This window comes from Lepisosteus oculatus, unplaced genomic scaffold, assembly GCF_040954835.1.
Source record: "Lepisosteus oculatus isolate fLepOcu1 unplaced genomic scaffold, fLepOcu1.hap2 HAP2_SCAFFOLD_62, whole genome shotgun sequence".
Lineage (NCBI taxonomy): Eukaryota > Metazoa > Chordata > Actinopteri > Semionotiformes > Lepisosteidae > Lepisosteus > Lepisosteus oculatus.
In genome coordinates this window covers 1,104,668-1,121,398 of record NW_027168171.1, presented here as the reverse complement: position 1 = coordinate 1,121,398, position 16,731 = coordinate 1,104,668, and the positions used below count along the sequence as shown (strand labels likewise).

The 16,731-nt window shown below is 41.4% G+C and overlaps 7 non-coding genes across 7 annotated transcripts; 2 read left to right on the top strand and 5 right to left on the bottom strand.

Annotated features, from left to right (window-relative positions):
- Window positions 1-19: 19 nt before the first annotated feature.
- Window positions 20-101, bottom strand: trnas-uga (transfer RNA serine (anticodon UGA)). The gene has a single exon. It is a non-coding gene; the product is annotated as a tRNA-Ser (tRNA).
- Window positions 102-1,636: 1,535 nt separating this feature from the next.
- On the bottom strand, window positions 1,637-1,710 carry trnan-guu (transfer RNA asparagine (anticodon GUU)). The gene has a single exon. It is a non-coding gene; the product is annotated as a tRNA-Asn (tRNA).
- A 1,193-nt stretch (window positions 1,711-2,903) lies between these two features.
- Window positions 2,904-2,976, top strand: trnar-ucg (transfer RNA arginine (anticodon UCG)). The gene has a single exon. It is a non-coding gene; the product is annotated as a tRNA-Arg (tRNA).
- Window positions 2,977-4,538: 1,562 nt separating this feature from the next.
- Window positions 4,539-4,620, bottom strand: trnas-uga (transfer RNA serine (anticodon UGA)). Its single transcript has one exon. It is a non-coding gene; the product is annotated as a tRNA-Ser (tRNA).
- A 1,540-nt stretch (window positions 4,621-6,160) lies between these two features.
- On the bottom strand, window positions 6,161-6,234 carry trnan-guu (transfer RNA asparagine (anticodon GUU)). The gene has a single exon. It is a non-coding gene; the product is annotated as a tRNA-Asn (tRNA).
- Window positions 6,235-7,413: 1,179 nt separating this feature from the next.
- Window positions 7,414-7,486, top strand: trnar-ucg (transfer RNA arginine (anticodon UCG)). Its single transcript has one exon. It is a non-coding gene; the product is annotated as a tRNA-Arg (tRNA).
- Window positions 7,487-15,592: 8,106 nt separating this feature from the next.
- On the bottom strand, window positions 15,593-15,674 carry trnas-cga (transfer RNA serine (anticodon CGA)). The gene has a single exon. It is a non-coding gene; the product is annotated as a tRNA-Ser (tRNA).
- Between the last annotated feature and the right edge of the window lie 1,057 nt (window positions 15,675-16,731).

The following is a 16,731-nucleotide window of genomic DNA, read 5'->3' as shown; positions in this document are numbered from 1 at the left end:
AACCAAATGCAAAGGACGCCGTAGTCGGCAGGATTTGAACCTGCGCGGGGAGACCCCAACGTATTTCAAGTCCATCACCTTAACCACTCGGCCACGACTACAGCAAGCGCCGCGGCCGCTGCCTTCTTGCTACAATCGAACAGGGAGTGCGAGGCGGCGGCGGCAGCGGAGGCAACTTTTTTCAAGTTCGCTCTCCGTTTAAGAAACCTTTTACGCCATACGTGCAAGCACACACACACACACCTCAGAGGACTTAAGGGTGGCTTCAAGTTGGAATGATAAAGTCTCCCCGTTCGGACATGAAAACAGAACGTTCTTAGACAGAAAGCAATCAACAACGGAGACATGTGGACGACGATTTTAGTCACTGCACTTTGAATAGCATTTTTGCTCCAGTTACAGGAGATGCACCAATGGCCCTTGACCTACGCTCTTACCAATGCCTTGAACATTCAAACAAAACAGCCCTCAAGTCCTGCGGTTTAATATAACGCTGTTACGTGTCGAGGCAGTATTTGACTCTGTCCTACCGTTGAGACACGGGGCGTATATGGAAACGAACACATGCTACGGATCGTCTCTAATCGGTCCCTACAGTTGGAAGGCTCCTTGAAGCGTGCACCCCCATCATTCATCTTTGCGCATCTGTGAAAGGTAGACTCTTGAGCAATGTTTGAGCCAGCTCTAAGGCAACTAGTGCTATTGGACAGAGACCTCTGGAAGATCCTAAGAGTCTCTTAACACCACTTCCAGCAGCAAGCTTAATTGTTCGCTGGAGGTCTCCCACCCAGGTACTGACCAGGCAAAGAATCACCACTACATTGAATGAGGAAGTTAATCCTGAAATCCAATTACATATCTCAAGGTAAGACAAATCCATAAGAACATGTCTTAGTATTACTTCGTTTACATTAGTATGGCACTGAGTTGGAGCTCCTCTTTAAGCTGTGGTTTAGTTTTGCATTCATGTGTTTCTAGACCAGTTATTTATGGGGGTGGGTGGGTCTTTCACAGAGGCTCAGGACAAATCCCCCGCCTGAAAGTCTAATGTGTGCGTTCAGACAGTCACAGGTCAAGAGCCAGGCAGGAGGACAATGGACAGAAGAGCCAACGAACTAAAAATGAAAGAACAAATATGAAAAAGCCACCATCTTTTTCTTTTTGACATTTTCCGACTTTCATGTAAGCCAGGACAAGGTTGCTCGTAGCTACTTGTGGATTCAAATACTCTATTGAGTGCTTTGATGAGTTTTTGCAATTTGATTGTCGTCCTGTCAGCCTGTTTCTGTTTTTTTTTTCAATCTAGGGATGGAAAGTATGAGGGAAATGATGGAGCAATCAATAACCGCTACGGAAAAATGGCAGAAAGAAATGGTCCGTCACTAAGGACATTTGTGAAGCAGAGGAATGACATCACCACAGAGGCGACACATTCTGCTGATGGTTTTGGTGAATAATGATTGAGGCGCGTTAAGAGAAAGGTAGCTGTGTCAGCATGTGTAGGCTGCAAAGGATCAAGCAAAGGTTTACTCCATGCTGAAAAGAGAAGAAAAGAAGCACAACGTTTCGACTGTGGAGCCTTCTGCGCCATCTTCTTTAGCGGTGATGATGTTTACATTGGAAAAACTGAGACACGCGTCCCTGGGTGGGCTTGAACCACCAACCTTTCAGTTAACAGCCGAACGCGCTAACCGATTGCGCCACAGAGACTGACGGCCGCTTGTGCTCCCTACATTTGCAGGTTTATGGTCAAAGAAAACAATCACTTGCGCTTCTTGCAGCCGGCAATCTTTTTCCACTGACAACCAAGAAATGGATTTCATCTTTCACAAGCTGTATGGATTTCTTCAAAAACAAGTTATTCCAGAAAGGAAATGAATTCTTGCATTAAAGTGAACCAAGCTGTACATGTTTGTCTGAAATGAGACATTCGGCACAACAAGACACGGAGAGAGGCACCGCTGGTATTCAGACCCAGGATCGCCTGCTTACTAGGCAGGCACTTTAAGCCACTAGGGAACAGCGCCAGCGGAGCACCGCGCTTTTACAGACACTTGGACACATCTGCGTTCGGTGTGCACTTAACCTGCTCTCTGAGCCCGTTGCCTCCGTCCCATTTAATAGCAGAACTGACGCCAAGAGAAATGATGAGAAATGGCATTTATCAGGCACTTTTCATGTCCAAGGAGCTCAATGCCCTTGACACCTCCCCAAGGCGACAGAGCTGTGCATTCTTTGGCGACACCATTTTTTCTTTTGTTTAATTTCTATACTTATTGATAGAATAAAAACGATATGTCATGTACTGTAAGGGAAATGTCTCTTTTCATGGGGAAAGCTAGCACCAGCAAATGTTGTGTTTAGAAGAAGTGATTTAACATGACACGTGACCTAATTTACCGGAGCAAAAGCTCACCCAGCAAGCCCTGCTTTACTTCTACAGGAGAGAAGTACTGTAGAGTCTGCAAGATGTTCAGCTGGGTAGCTACGTCAGCATGCCTCGGCTGCAAAGGAACAAGTAATAGGTTTATTGCATGCTGAAAAGAGAAGAACGGAAACACAGCGTTTCGACTGTGAGGTCTTCTCACACCTGAAGAAGCCTCACACCTGTAAAAGGCTCCATGGTTTTCTTTCTTCTCTTTTCAACATGGAATACACCTATTGTCTGCAAGATGTGACAATTTCATGGTGTTTTGGAAGAAAACCTTTTTTCTTTGAATTCAAAATCAATCGGAATTTCAGCACGACACATCAACACTTTTTCTGTTTTAAGGAGATGATATTTTAAACCTGATAAAAATAGTAGGAAACACAAGTTTCTTGCTGTGAAAATTTAGATGGGGAAGTGTACTACTAGTAGCAGTGTAGAGCTCTCTGTGGTGGAGTGCAAGCGCATGTTCTATGGGCCAGTGGCGTAATGGATAACGCGTCTGACTTCGGATCAGAAGATTGTAGGTTCGAGTCCTGCCTGGCTCGTGAGGCTTTTAAACCTCTCAGGTTCCTCGGTAACAGGTTGCCGTCATGTATATGAACTATAGAAAAGCATTTGCCACAACCCATAAATTAGCACGCAAGTGCGGGCTAGTGAACACAGAACTGTATGGAGATCATCTCCAGCTCCGAGCTCAATTGCAATGAAAAAACATGCAGAACAGAACTGGAGAGCAGCTGAATTTGTGCTCGGTAGGGTGGGGAGGACTCAGCATTGCTATTGTTCTAATTGGCATGAACTGCAGGGGATCTGAATCAGAACATGTCAGTTAGTTCGATCATTGCGTCAATATGTAGGCCACGTTAATACAGAATTATTACTTTGTCTGTCTCGTCTTTGTATATAGCTGAATGTCCCTGACAATTTCATGTTAGTTTTTAAGAACGACATTGGTGCTAATATATACATATATAGCATATAAGGAACACGTAAAAGTTTAGTCCATGCTAAAAAGATAAGAAAACCGCCACAACGTTTCATCTTGGAATAAATCTTTACTTGTTGTTTTGCAGCCTACCCATTCTGACCTAACTCCTCCCTTGAAATTCCCTAACAGATATGGGTACGTAACGGCTCATGCGATGCTCAGTTGCAATTTGTCCCAAAACAAACAAGAACAGCAGCTGAGGGTTTGAGTTTGAACATGCACTGTATTAAAGCAGCTTTTATTTCCATTGATAAATGCTAGATATTCCTACAGAGATTCTCCAGGTGAGTAAGCGATTCCTGTTTCTGTTTCTATTTCTGTTTCATATATAAATATATACAGTATATATATATATGTTACATGTGTCTCTGCAATAGTACAAATGTGTTATACACTATCAGGGGCTGCTTTTTTGTGCACCTCATCTACAACAAGGGTTTTTTTTTCATTTATGTTTGTGGACCTTCACCATTTGAGGAAGTGAGTTAGATAAGAAAGTTACAGGTATGGTGAGCAATGACTGACAAAGGCACGTACTGCGTATTCCTTACAGAAGTGTAAGCAATTTGTTCTAAAAAACACCGGCTAAAGTCCAACATCGTTAGCAATCTTATTACTTAAACAGAATTAACATCAATAAACTGTAAGGTGCTGGTACATGCGAGTAGATTTGATCTTCTATTAAACAAAAATGCAATTACAGCTCTAAAACGGTCAACCTAGACTTCTGTAACAGATCTGTTCAGGTCATCGCTGTTCCTCTGACCTTGTGAGTCTTTGGAATTTTAAAAGTGTATTTTGCTTGCCTTTCATGTGGTCTGTGTACAAGTCACTGTGGCGTATGCGGTCCTACACAGCCTTGCTATAGACGTGACGAGCCTCCGCTATGTTGCAATGGAGAACAGGTTCAGTACGGAGCTGCCGAGAAAATTCAGCTGGAAAGCTCGTTGCAGAAAAGCATCGTTATCTGTGTCCAGCGGCAAAGCGTCCTTCGTGGGTGCTGAAGAATCGATTTCACAGGCTGCGGGTCCAGGCGATTTAGAGTGTTAAAGGTCCCAGCGAAAACGAAACGGCGCTGGTCCTTTTACACGCACGCACGCAACCAAATGCAAAGGACGCCGTAGTCGGCAGGATTTGAACCTGCGCGGGGAGACCCCAACGGATTTCAAGTCCGTCACCTTAACCACTCGGCCACGACTACAGCGAGCGCCGCGGCCGCTGCCTTCTTGCTACAATCGAACAGGGAGTGCGAGGCGGCGGCGGCAGCGGAGGCAACTTTTTTCAAGTTCGCTCTCCGTTTAAGAAACCTTTTACGCCATACGTGCAAACACACACACACACACACACCTCAGAGGACTTAAGGGTGGCTTCAAGTTGGAATGATAAAGTCTCCCCGTTCGGACATGAAAACAGAACGTTCTTAGACAGAAAGCAATCAACAACGGAGACATGTGGACGACGATTTTAGTCACTGCACTTTGAATAGCATTTTTGCTCCAGTTACAGGAGATGCACCAATGGCCCTTGACCTACGCTCTTACCAATGCCTTGAACATTCAAACAAAACAGCCCTCAAGTCCTGCGGTTTAATATAACGCTGTTACGTGTCGAGGCAGTATTTGACTCTGTCCTACCGTTGAGACACGGGGCGTATATGGAAACGAACACATGCTACGGATCGTCTCTAATCGGTCCCTACAGTTGGAAGGCTCCTTGAAGCGTGCACCCCCATCATTCATCTTTGCGCATCTGTGAAAGGTAGACTCTTGAGCAATGTTTGAGCCAGCTCTAAGGCAACTAGTGCTATTGGACAGAGACCTCTGGAAGATCCTAAGAGTCTCTTAACACCACTTCCAGCAGCAAGCTTAATTGTTCGCTGGAGGTCTCCCACCCAGGTACTGACCAGGCAAAGAATCACCAGTACATTGAATGAGGAAGTTAATCCTGAAATCCAATGACATATCTCAAGGTAAGACAAATCCATAAGAACATGTCTTAGTATTACTTCGTTTACATTAGTATGGCACTGAGTTGGAGCTCCTCTTTAAGCTGTGGTTTAGTTTTGCATTCATGTGTTTCTAGACCAGTTATTTATGGGGGTGGGTGGGTCTTTCACAGAGGCTCAGGACAAATCCCCCGCCTGAAAGTCTAATGTGTGCGTTCAGACAGTCACAGGTCAAGAGCCAGGCAGGAGGACAATGGACAGAAGAGCCAACGAACTAAAAATGAAAGAACAAATATGAAAAAGCCACCATCTTTTTCTTTTTGACATTTTCCGACTTTCATGCAAGCCAGGACAAAGTTGCTCGTAGCTACTTGTGGATTCAAATACTCTATTGAGTGCTTTGATGAGTTTTTGCAATTTGATTGTCGTCCTGTCAGCCTGTTTCTGTTTTTTTTTTTCAATCTAGGGATGGAAAGTATGAGGGAAATGATGGAGCAATCAATAACCGCTCCAGAAAAATGGCAGAAAGAAATGGTCCGTCTCTAAGGACATTTGTGAAGCAGAGGAGTGACATCACCACAAAGGCGACACATTCTGCTGATGGTTTTGGTGAATAATGATTGAGGCGCGTTAAGAGAAAGGTAGCTGTGTCAGCATGCGTAGGCTGCAAAGGATCAAGCAAAGGTTTACTCCATGCTGAAAAGAGAAGAAAAGAAGCACAACGTTTCGACTGTGGAGCCTTCTGCGCCATCTTCTTTAGCGGTGATGATGTTTACATTGGAAAAACTGAGACATGCGTCCCTGGGTGGGGTTGAACCACCAACCTTTCGGTTAACAGCTGAACGCGCTAACCGATTGCGCCACAGAGACTGACGGCCACTTGTGCACCCTACATTTGCAGGTTTATGGTCAAAGAAATCACTTGCGCTTCTTGCAGCCAGCAATCTTTTTCCACTGACAACCAAGAAATGGATTTCATCTTTCACAAGCTGTATGGATTTCTTCAAAAACAAGTTATTCCAGAAAGGAAATGAATTCTTGCATTAAACTGAACCAAGCTGTACATGTTTGTCTGAAATGAGACATTCGGCACAACAAGACACGGAGAGAGGCACCGCTGGTATTCAGACCCAGGATCGCTTGCTTACTAGGCAGGCACTTTAAGCCACTAGGGAACAGCGCCAGCAGAGCACCGCGCTTTTACAGACACTTGGACACATCTGCGTTCGGTGTGCACTTAACCTGCTCTCTGAGCCCGTTGCCTCCGTCCCATTTAATAGCAGAACTGACGCCAAGAGAAATGATGAGAAATGGCATTTATCTGGCATTTCTCATGTCCAAGGAGCTCAATGCCCTTGACACCTCCCCAAGGCGACAGAGCATTCTTTGGCGACACCATTTTTTCTTTTGTTTTATTTCTATACTTATTGATAGAAAAAAAACGATATGTCATGTACTGTAAGAGAAATGTCTCTTTTCATGGGGAAAGCTAGCACCAGCAAATGTTGTGTTTAGAAGAATTGATTTAACATGACACGTGACCTAACATACCGGAGCAAAAGCTCACCCAGCAAGCCCTGCTTTACTTCTACAGGAGAGAAGTAGAGTCTGCAAGATGTTCAGCTGGGTAGCTATGTCAGCATTCCTCGGCTGCAAAGGAACAAGTAATAGGTTTATTGCATGCTGAAAAGAGAAGAAAGGAAACACAACGTTTCGGCCGTGAGGTTTTCTCACACCTGAAGAAGCCTCACACCTGTAAAAGGCTCCATTGTTTTCTTTTTTCTCTTTTCAACATGGAATACACCTATTGTCTGCAAGATGTGACAATTTCACGGTGTTTTGGAAGAAAACGTTTTTTCTTTGAATTCAAAATCAATCGGAATTTCAGCACGACACATCAACACTTTTTCTGTTTTAAGGAGATGATATTTTAAACCTGATAAAAATAGTAGGAAACACAAGTTTCTTGCTGTGAAAATTTAGATGGGGAGGTGTACTACTAGTAGCAGTGTAGAGCTCTCTGTGGTGGAGTGCAAGCATATGTTCTATGGGCCAGTGGCGTAATGGATAACGCGTCTGACTTCGGATCAGAAGATTGTAGGTTCGAGTCCTGCCTGGCTCGTGAGGCTTTTAAACCTCTCAGGTTCCTCGGTAACAGGTTGCCGTCATGTATATGAACTATAGAAAACCATCTGCCACAACCCGTAAATTAGCACGCAAGTGCGGGCTAGTTAACACAGAACTGTATGGAGATCATCTCCAGCTCCGAGCTCAATTGCAATGAAAAAACATGCAGAACAGAACTGGAGAGCAGCTGAATTTGTGCTCAGTAGGGTGGGGAGGACTCAGCATTGCTATTGTTCTAATTGGCATGAACTGCAGGGGATCTGAATCAGAACATGTCAGTTAGTTCGATCATTGCGTCAATATGTAGGCCACGTTAATACAGAATTATTACTTTGTCTGTCTCGTCTTTGTATATAGCTGAATGTCCCTGACAATTTCATGTTAGTTTTTAAGAACGACATTGGTGCTAATATATACATATATAGCATATAAGGAACACGTAAAAGTTTAGTCCATGCTGAAAAGATAAGAAAACCGCCACAACGTTTCATCTTGGAATAAATCTTTACTTGTTGTTTTGCAGCCTACCCATTCTGACCTAACTCCTCCCTTGAAATTGCCAAACAGATAAGGGTACGTAACGGCTCATGCGATGCTCAGTTGCAATTTGTCCCAAAACAAACAAGACCAGCAGCTGAGGGTTTGAGTTTGAACATGCACTGTATTAAAGCAGCTTTTATTTCCATTGATAAATGCTATATATTCCTACAGAGATTCTCCAGGTGAGTAAGCGATTCCTGTTTCTGTTTCTATTTCTGTTTCATATATATATATACAGTATATATACAGTATTGTACTATTATTATATAATTCGTTACACTGTGGCTGTGTTGTGTGTGTTAAGCTGCTGTTGCACTGCAATTTCCCTCACGGGATCAATGAAGTATCTATCTATAAGAAGACATTACCAACAACGACCACAAGTTGGAGATATTGTCTAGACATTACCAACAACGACCACAAGATGGAGATATTGTCCAAAGAGGCAAGAAGGGCAAAGCCGCGATAAGGTAAAATCATTTTTTGTAAGAGATTGCTGTCAGAATGCACATCCGTATCCCAAACAGAATCTCTAGTAAAATATGATCATTTGTGAAACAGGCAAATGAGTGTCTGCTACAATATGATTGCTACAGATGCAGCCATTCAAAATGCGCGGGCGATACTGCATTATTTTCCGGTACGCTGTACCGCGAGTTACCGGTAAATACCGCGAGTTACCGGTAAATACTGCTAGCAAAATAATAGTATCCGGAATTTCCGCAAGGTGGAGCTAATAAAGCTCAACTTCTCATGTTTGAGCTGTAGCCATCAAAGTCTTTAATGAAGATATTACTAATAGTATTAATAATAAATGACCTTGGACAAGCTGTAAACTCAAAGTATTGCCCTGGTCCACATTATTTTTTTCACTGACCTTCTTTGTAAAAGTAACACCACAGCATTTCGCAATCACGCATTTTTTTCCAATCATGCAAAGTACAGTAATTTTTGAGAATCGATTCACCATGCCTTTCACATGCTCATAAAAGAGATTGATTTAGGAACATAAACATATTACCGTATGCAAACTGTACTGTATACAGTTTGTATATGTATATGTATATGTATATTTAATGTCTTAACTGTGCCCGTTTAAGTATTGAATATTTATATGGAATTTTACCACTGAAGGGAAATCTTAGTGCCTGAGCATAAAAAGAATAGGAGCATACTGCAACGCGTGTGAAGGCCATAAACGATATTGATTTTGGAACATAAACATACAGTATATGGCTGGTCTCGGTACTTTAAAGAAAACATACACGAAACATGGTTTCATTATGACCAGAATCGGTCTTGAGATATTTTTAACTTGATTTACAGTATTTGAGAGGTATGTCTTGACACCGATACTACGTAAATACTCCTCACGTATATGTTTCTAGGTTTATATTATGCATTTCATACGGTCAAATTGCTTTTGAGCAACTGATAAGAAGCGCGAAACGGTATGCCCAGGGCGTTTTAGTTTTCGTTTTGTTTTAATGCAGTGCAGTGGATTGATTAGAGATATCAAGTACATACAAGTCATTTTTTAAATGTTGTAGTTCGTCTTGTAAAAATGTTACGAGTACATCATCTGTCAACAATTACACAGGTTCTGTTTCCATATTGCGGTTTTTGGTTACGTAATACTATTTTCTAATTTCACGTTGTGAATATATGATTTGGGCAAACAGAGCCGCAAAGAAGTACATTATGGGTTGTTGTTGTTTTTTTGCAGTTTTATCTAAAATAAGCGATGCTTAAACCTTTGTCTGATTCTTGTGAAACTATCCACACGACAGTTACCTAGGAGTTGACTTCAGTGATGTCACTGATGGGATGTTTCTAAAAATCCATCCTCTGTAAAACATCTTCTCTAGTTGTTCTGCATATGTATTCGCTAATGAAGCTGTGTGTTCTGAGCCTGGTTCTCTACATTTCTGTATGAACCAGCTTAGAGGGCTAAAGACAGCTTGTGTTTAAATTGAGTGTAAGGTAATTTATGCTTCTAAAGTCATGGTCAGCATTTATTATTGTACTGTGCTGTAAACTTCTTCTGTGCCTAATTACATTATTTTATAGTCGATAATGTTTCTGTAGTGCTTTTTCAGCCCTCAGCATGTGACTGCGCTGGTGGTGCTGTGGGTTAGGTTCCTGACTCCTATGTCACATGGTCTGTGGTTGAATCTCATGGAACTATGACTTTAATTTTTAACAAACATTTCTTTGAAAAAATGAAACATTTCCCTTGGTCAGAGATTAAATAAAACCTCACTCGCATCAAAACAAATTTATATTTCTAAATATCACAACATGATCGAATTTACGTCTTTTTAATAACAATGAATAGTCACCTATGCGTTACAAAATAAACATTCATATTGATTTGAATCGAGTTTTGATTTAAATCGTAAACGCGTGTTTAAAGGCGATATACTGTATAAAAGCGCTGATTCTTATGGAATGTGTTTGGCCGGGGATTCAAAAAAATTATTTTTTTTAATCGCGTATCTAAGGAAAATTGCAGTATAACTTTGTTCATGCACAAACAGTGGCATGTTACATTATAATTTGGGTGTCTCCTCTTGCCAGAAAGCTCTAAATTGGATTTTGAGTGCGGTTTTTGACTTTTTCTAAATTGCAACCCATAAATAAAGCTGATACAGTTTAGACTTACTGTATTCTAAACTGTATTACAACATCACATTGGACAATGCAACGTAAATTGCAAAAATGCACTTGGAATCTGTCCAAGCCCTACTATGAAAATTATTAAAACTGCGACACTTATCATTCATCTTTAAATAAACTTTATTTTATATCGCGTTTTAAGCGAATAGGTAATTAGATTGCTCATAAACCTAATCGCTTTTTCTACATAAACACAGCGTGATTGCTCTCTGAAAATGCTTTTTTCTTTATATTTAGGCTCAGATTTCAACTATAGATTGTATTATTATAAACTTTCTTGGAAAAATGTCTTTTATGTAAACCATGTTTGCTATTAATTCATTTAGGGCTAAAATACGTTCATTGTCTTCCAATCGAGTCGAGTTGACATTGGAAGCTTGCCACGCCCGGACTGTTACACCAATGCATTAGCATGTTGAAGCGATTTCATTGAGGAGGCCATCTACTAGTTAACACTGTACTTCCTACTTTGAAAACACCTGTGAAATTGGTTTAATTCGTCACAGCCAGCACTCCGGCAGAGAGGGGGGTTGTACTCATTAATGTCTGATGACATACAAGTGGAAAGATTACAGATTTTAATCGTCTTTTTTCTGAACCAGGGAAAATCTGATCATGTTTCTCTATAACAATAATAAAAAACTTTATTTTAAATTATTTTACATATCCCGCTTGCACATCGCACGACTTTAATAAATCTATTCTTTATTAATACTAAATAAATAATACTAAAAATACTACAGCAAAGAGGTCACTTGATTTTTGGAATAATTCCAAATAGCACAATGATCCACTGGCATTCCTGAAGTCTGTTTAGTGCATAATCTTCCAAATACAATCACTAAGCAATTATAAGAATTATACCATCCTATTTCTTTGTGATGTCCTGTAAAAACTAAACCTATTTTTATAAGGCTTTTACTCAAAAGATTTCCAAACACACAAAGCATTTGTGAAGTACTATAGTATTTCTAAAGGTTACTGGTACAACATCAATCATTAAAGCTTAACAATAAAGTTTAGATTGCTGACTATGGACTAACTACATTAACTAACTGCAATGCAACATTATACATTTTACAAGAATATCTGGTTGAATTCTTGCATTTGTAGCCAATTTAATGCGAGAGAAATAAGCCAATTTAATTATTTCACAAAAAATAATGTAATATAAAATGGATGTTTTTAACTTTATTGTAGTGTTTTAGAAACTAATATGTCTTCAAAAATGGTTGTTTTTCACTCCTAGGAATGAAAGCTGTTGTTATATGATGTTTATTTTCAAATTTGGAAAAATCAAAGGATTCTAGCTTTCTCCCCTTGCAGGCATCGGACACAGAGAACCTCATGGTTTTCCTAAAAATCATTTTTTATGTTCCCTGGTGTTCCAAACTTAGTTTTAATTTGTTATTATGTTAAAAACAGGGTAATAAATTTCTAATTGGACTATAAATAATGTCATATTGTCTGCTATAAAACTGATGTTTTCAACTCTATTGTAGAGATTCTAGAATCATCTAATAGAGAATTGAAATAAAAAAAGGGCATAAGAAAACATTACCAACAACGACCACAAGATGGAGATATTGTCTAGACATTACCAACAACGACCACAAGATGGAGATATTGTCCAAAAAGGCAAGAAGGGCAAAGCCGCGATAAGGTAAAATCATTTTTTGAAAGAGATTGCTGTCAGAATGCACAACTGAATCCCAAACAGAATCTCTAGTCAAATATGATCATTTGTGAAACAGGCAAATGAGTCTCTCAGGTGCCCATTGCTCATTTTCAGACACATTTATGCAATACTTTCACCATGCGTTGAGCAATAGGGATTAAAGATACCAGAGGTAAGGTTTAAAAGTGATTCTGAGGTGCAACACATCAGCAATACAGCTAGGCATCTGAAATGCGGGGTTTGAGAGCCCTTCAGGGAACACCGTACCCTAAAGGTACCAGAAGTCCAGTAGTATAAGCATTAAGTCACTGTCACCCCTGTTACAATGTGATTGCTACATATCTTCATTTCTTTGGTTTTTAAGGAGTAAGAGTGCAGGGGGTCTAAATCTGCGATCCAGTGTGTTGAAGTATTTCACAACACTACCTGTAGCCCGTATGGAAATAAATACTAATTCTGATTATTGCCCTGGGCATGTACCAATAAATCACTGAGCATATATATATATCACTGTGTTGAAGCTAGAGACCTGTATGTAATATTATGGTGCTAAAATGTCATTTTCACATATATTAATGTAATAAATGATTGCTTATGCTTTATAAACAAATCTAATTAAAATAAATGATTAAGTTTTGTATTTATCTTGTACCATAGAACATGATTTTCTTTGTATTTCAAGCCCACAAAGTGTCCAAATGACGCACTACATGATATAAGGAAGATTATCACATGCATATCGGTATTATCTTTCTTATGAAAATGCATTCCTTTCATTACCTTTTACTTTTTAAAATGAACTCAAATTGTGTATAATGTAATAATTTAAGTAGAAGTGCTTCACTGCTCTATGCCGTCTGGAAATAAATCCTCAGACTACTTACTGCCCTGGGCATGTACCAATAAATTACAGGAGCACATCTATATATCACTGCGTTGAAGCAGGAGACACACAATCACTGCAAACACATCCTAAATACAGTGTTCTAGCACCTTTGACCTCATCCAGAACATATCATTTCTTGAAAGGGATTGCTGTCCGAATGCACATCTGAATCCCAAACAGAATCTCTAGTAAAATACGATCATTTGTGAAACAGGCAAATGACTGTCTCAGGGGCCCATTCCTCATTCTCAAGACACATGTATGCAGTACGTACACCATGCATTGAGCAATAGGGATTAAAGACACCACAGCTAAGGTTAGAAGTCATTCTGACTATATTCTAAAATATTGGACTCATATTCTTATGATGGCAGACATGATGCTGCGTTTAAAACCGGGGTTAATGGACATTATATGACTGTCAATTCTGTTTTGTTTTGGAGACTCTTGGCTGCCTATATGGTACACTGCAGCGTGAAGGAATTATTTTCCAAAACTGTGTCAGCTCAAAAGTTGTAAGAGAACCTCTCCAGCTGCTTTAACTCTCTTCATTTTTGTCATTTAATTGTCTGTCGGCACTATGTGGCAGCGTTGCATGACAACCCCTCTCACCACGGAAAGGAACCTAACAGCTTTGGTAAGAGAGGAGAAAAGGACCTGGCCAGTAAGGGGCACGAACCCGTGACTTTGGCGTTATTAGCACCATGCTCTAACCAACTGAGCTAACCAGCCTCACGACAGTGGTTCTCTCTGTGCTGCAAAAAATCGAACTCAGGGAATTTCTTTTGCCCTCCTTTGAATAGAAAGCCGTGTAATTCAGTGTACGGGCTTTCTCATGCAGTTTCATGGTTCTTGTAACCGAAATCCTACACTGGCCTGAAGTGCCCCCCATTTCACAGAATTTTTCAGCTGATTTAAAATGTACCTAAAGGAGAAGCATTATTGAAGACGATCAATTACCAAGAGCTTTTGTCAAAGGTTTTGGTGGTCATTTTTAATGACCACAGAGCGATGTGACCTCGGTTTTACATCTCATCCAAAAGACAGCGCCCTTTTACAACACAGTGTCTCCGTCACTATGCTGGGGCATTGGGACCCGCACAGACCTCAGGGTGAGCGCCCCACCGCCGGCACCATTAACACCGCTTCCAGCTGGAAGCTTTGTTTTTCCCTGTAGCTCACCCTCATCCGGGTACTGACCTGGCTCACACCTGCTTAGCTTCAGTGGGTTTTCAGTTGCGAGTTGCAAGGGGATGCAAGTGATGGAGCAGCTAGCTGCAAAAGCCACTGCATTGGCGGGGAATCAAAGCCGAGCCTCCCGCGTGGCAGGCGAGAATTCTACCACTGAACCACCAATGCTCAGAACCCGGGCCTTCAAAAAAGACGCTTTTTTGGTGCTCTGTGCAAAAAGCGTCGACATCTGCTTCCAGCTGTAAAATGCCATTCGCGGACGCTGAAGAACTTATTTGCAAGGGAGCGGGTACAAGCAATTTGGCATTTTAAAACCACCAGGAACACCGAACAGGCGCGCTTCTTTGCTTGCGCCGAAACACAACGACAGGAGGTGGACAACGTAGTCGGCAGGATTCGAACCTCTTTCTGTCTATTATATACTAAATGTTCTCTTGTCTGTCTCTTGTTTGTATAGAACTGAATGTCCCTGACAATGTACTGTTAGTTTTAATTGAAGAACGGCATTTGTGTTCAAATATATCAGACAAGTTTACGTAACTGCTCATGCGACACTCAGTTGTAATTAGTCAAGAAATAAAGTCGAACAACAGCTGCGGGTTTGATTCTGAACGTATCAGATTGCAGCACCTTTTACTTCCATTGACAAATGATAGAGATTCGAAGAGAGATCCTTCAGACCAGCAAGCAAACCCACGGCTATTTCGGTTTTCTATCTAGGCAACGTTGGTGTCTGCAATAGCATACATGAAAGCGTGATGCAATTTCTGTGGCTAAATTTGTTGCACGTCATGCACAGTAAGAGTGTTTCTAACACCAAATAAAAAGTCAACAATTAGCGATCACGCCTTCTCCTCAGTTAACCCACTGAAACCCTTGCTGTTAACAGTTCTTTACTGCGTGCTTTACCAGCACCTACATATCGTGTCGGTTCTTTCAGTTTTATTCATTAGGTTTTCAAAGGCATAAGTAGAACACCAGAGGTGCGAACGCAAGATGTGTGGTTATCTGAAGAACTCATTTCCATGGCAGCGGGGCCAAGCTATTTAGTGTTTTTATAGTACCAGGGAAGGAGAAGCGGCACTTCACCTTTGCCGCGCAGGCACAAGGAGACGTGCGGCAGACGCCGTAGTCGGCAAGATTTGAACCTGCATGGGGAGTCCCCAACGGATTTCGAGTCCATCGCCTTAACCACTCGGCCACGACTACAGCGAGTTCACCATCGCCGCATTCCTCCTTTAATCTAACACGGAGTGCGACGTGGCTGCGGAAACCTTTTCAAAGTCGCTCTCCGTTAAAAAAAAATAATACCTTTGACAAAATACGTGCCGGCAGACAGACACGCCTCAGAGGGTTTAAGGCTGGCTTCATGTCGGAATGATAAAGTCTCCCCGTCCGGACATGAAAATGCCACTTTGTTACACACAAAAAAAGAATCAACAACAGAGAAATGCCCACAAGCATTTGAAAAGCCGCACCACGTCGCACTTGAAATAGCTCTTACATTAGTGGTAGACGCAGGAATCGCATTTTTATTTACGCTCTTACCAACGCGATGGAAAGCAAAACAAAGCAAAGCAGAGCAAAACAAAACGAACAAACGAAAACCCTGCACATAACGCCGTTACGTGCCCAAGTGGTATTGTACGTCATCCTAGCACTGCACCCCGGGGCGTACGGTATATGGGAACGAGCACACGCCACGAATCGTCTCGAATCACTCCCTACAGCTGTAAGGCGCCTTGAAGCGTGCACCCCCAACATTCTTCTTTGCGCATCTGTGAAAGGTAAACTCTTGAGCAAACTCTGAACCAGCTCTATGGAAACTAATCCGATTAGACGTTACTTTGACTCATCTTTTTACGCTCAGTGCTGGATTGCTCAAACTCCAGCTAGGGTTAGGGTTAGCATTACCACGCTACTTAGACACTTTGTTTACGCTCAGTGCTGGATTTTGGGAACTTCAGGACGAGTGGGAATTTTCTCCTATCTGTCCATTCTGTTTTGTTTTGGAGACTCTTGGCTGCCTATGTTGTACAGTGCAGCGTGAAGGAAACATTTTCCAAAACTGTGTCAGCTCAAGAGTTGTAAGAAAACCTCTCCAGCTGCTACAACTCTCTTCATTTTTGTCATTTAATGTGACACTCGATGTATAACTGGAGCCTCACATATGCAAATGGTGCGGCTCCAGTTCGACACCCAGTTCGACACCACTTACAGTATATGACAAAAGCATGGCAAACTGTGCCGGACCAGCAGATAACTT